Below are 2,568 nucleotides of genomic sequence, written 5' to 3'. Positions count from 1 at the left end.
ACTGAACTAACAAGCAAAATAGAGACAGATTCTTAAGTGGAGAGCAGAATGACAGCAAAGGGGGGTGGAGGGATTGAGCAAAAAGGAAAAAGAGTCACGGACACGGACAATAGTGTGGTGGTTGTGGAAGGGAGGGAGGGATAAGGGGACTAAGGGGTAATGGAAAAGATACAATAAAAATCATTAAAAAAATAAAAAATAAAGAAGCCATGTCCCTTTAACTTGTAACTTTTCCAATTAAAAAAAAAAGAGGTATACAAATAAAACCTAGTTGTTACTACTACTACTATCACTACTACTACTACTACTACTACTACTACTACTACTACTATTTTGGCAAAGCTTCTCATGTAATTTTAAACACCTCAAATAGGCCTAATTAGTTTACATACTTTTATAAGGAGAGGGAATAAATCCATGAGGTATTTCAGGGCCTCTTGTAATAACACAATGTCATCTCTTGGTTAAAAGCCCCTTCCTCCTTTCCTTTCCAGTTGCAAATTTGCTAGAGTTTCTTCTCAGTGGCCTCTGTGTTTCCAACATGGTGGGCCCGACGGCAAAGACCCACGGTGGCTCCAACAGGGCTTTCTACACGGGATTTATCGACGATGTTCATGCGGACTCCCTCACAGTTGTTTTTGAGAAAAACTGGCAACCAGAACATCAGGTTCCATTCAATAAAGTTAGATTGCCAACACCACCTGATATGAAAGAAATTAGCAAAAGGGGTGAAGTAGAGGTACATTCCAGAACAAATGATCAAGGACCTTGCTGATGGTGGGTGGCTAAAGTTCGAATGATAAAAGCAAGAATTTCATGTCATTGAATATGCTGCTGGTGATGCCGCGTATAATGAAATAGTCACATTTGAATGACTTCAGCCTGTCAATCAAAATAACACCGTCAAAAAAATACCTTCTTAAATGCACAGTGGATGTTCCTGAAGATTTGAGAGAGGTGTGGTAGGAGGATGCCGATTTTTTTTTTTACCATCCAGAAATCACACAACTAATTATACTATCTTCCAGTGAAGCAACTGAGAAGAGTAAATATTTTAAGTGACACGCATTTGAGAAATATCTGTACAAAGTCAATGCTTGTGTCTGGAAAGGAAGAGGCCACTAAACGTTTAGAATGCGCATTGTCATGAGGGATCTGTTGTGAGAGAAGATTTGACGGGCCTGGCCAAAGGAACGCATGGTGGTAACATACGGCAAGCTAGGAAGGTTCCTGGAGTTACAGCTGTTGAGCTAGAGGAAGATACGGGGACTTTAGTATCAATGGAGAGAGTGTTGATGGTGTAAAAAGGGCTGGGGATTTCACGGGACTTGGGGAGGAATTTATTCAGGCTTCCACGAATCTTGTTGGAAAAATAACAGGAAAAAATGGCAAGCGGTGGACAAATCTGGTGAGGTCTGGGTAAGAATTAAATAAGAGAAAACAAACTACCTAGAGAAGAAGGGATGGTTCCATTTGTATTCACTGACACTAAAGAAAGCCTCGGCAATGTGCAAGTTCTTTTAGAGTTTCACATTGCTTATCTAAAAAAGGTAAAGCAACCAATAATGGAATGCTGACAGATTGATGAACAAATATGACAGCTTGGTTTTAGGTCTCATAGCAGAAGAGGCAGAAGTTATGGGGCCTTATTATCCCTGAACTGCCTAACCCCTCTAGAACGGAATCTGAGCGCAAAGATGAACTGAGTGATTGGTTTCTGACAGGAGAAGAGGGTGTTGTCACATCAGTGTGACAGCGGGAGATGGCCAGGAGAAAGAGGCAGAAGTGTTTCGGGGGGTTGAGGTGGTGGTGGACCACACGGTGGCTAATCCTCCATCAGTTCTCATCAACTTGACTTTAATAAGACATATAGAGGCTGTGCCATTAGTAAAAATTTGGAATTAAATGGCAATAACATTCAGCCAAACCCAGGAATTCTCTGAGTTGTTTCCTTATGTTTGGAAGAGGAGAGATAGGATTTCTCTGAGTCTTTGAAGACCCAGACAGAAATTCGTACAGCTTACTTGCAAAGACAGAATCAGATCCGACTGCAGCCACTGATGCTGGCAAACCTCATCACAGCGCTCACAGTCCTGGGCGATCTTGTAGACGAAGGAACGATGAAGACCCTGTTTTGATGGATGGAATGACTGAATCTGATCCAGTTTCAGTTAACGAAAATGGGCTGGGCAAAAGATGTGAAGATTAAGAAAAGGCAATAAAGGGCCAGCTAGTGCTTCTGGCAATGAAATTTCTAAGCTACAGCATACTTCAGGAAAAGAAAAAAAAATTAATACCTTAAAAGAAGAAAACACTCGGGGAGCAGCAGTTCTGAATGGTGTTGCATAAAAATGAAGTTCCTAGTTGATGGCTCATTTACATTACATTTGACAACGATGCCTGTATAGGCTTGCCAAAGAGAATATGGGTCACCAGTTTTTACATCACACTTTCTGATCCTCCGTTTGGAATTCGGAAGGGGGGATCCTGATAAAAACCATATGGTAAGCATACTTGGATACCTACCGTGTTATAAAATATGAGTGTATCATCAGATGTGGCTTGAGA

At 41.2% G+C, this 2,568-nt stretch overlaps 1 pseudogene; it reads left to right on the top strand.

Annotated features, from left to right (window-relative positions):
- Window positions 1-484: 484 nt before the first annotated feature.
- On the top strand, window positions 485-2,568 carry LOC112312883 (RNA-binding protein FXR1-like; annotated as a pseudogene).

This window comes from Desmodus rotundus, chromosome 12 (genome assembly GCF_022682495.2).
Source record: "Desmodus rotundus isolate HL8 chromosome 12, HLdesRot8A.1, whole genome shotgun sequence".
NCBI classification, from domain to species: Eukaryota; Metazoa; Chordata; class Mammalia; order Chiroptera; family Phyllostomidae; genus Desmodus; species Desmodus rotundus.
Note: the sequence above shows the minus strand (reverse complement) of the source record. Positions and strands in the feature narration are given on the sequence as shown.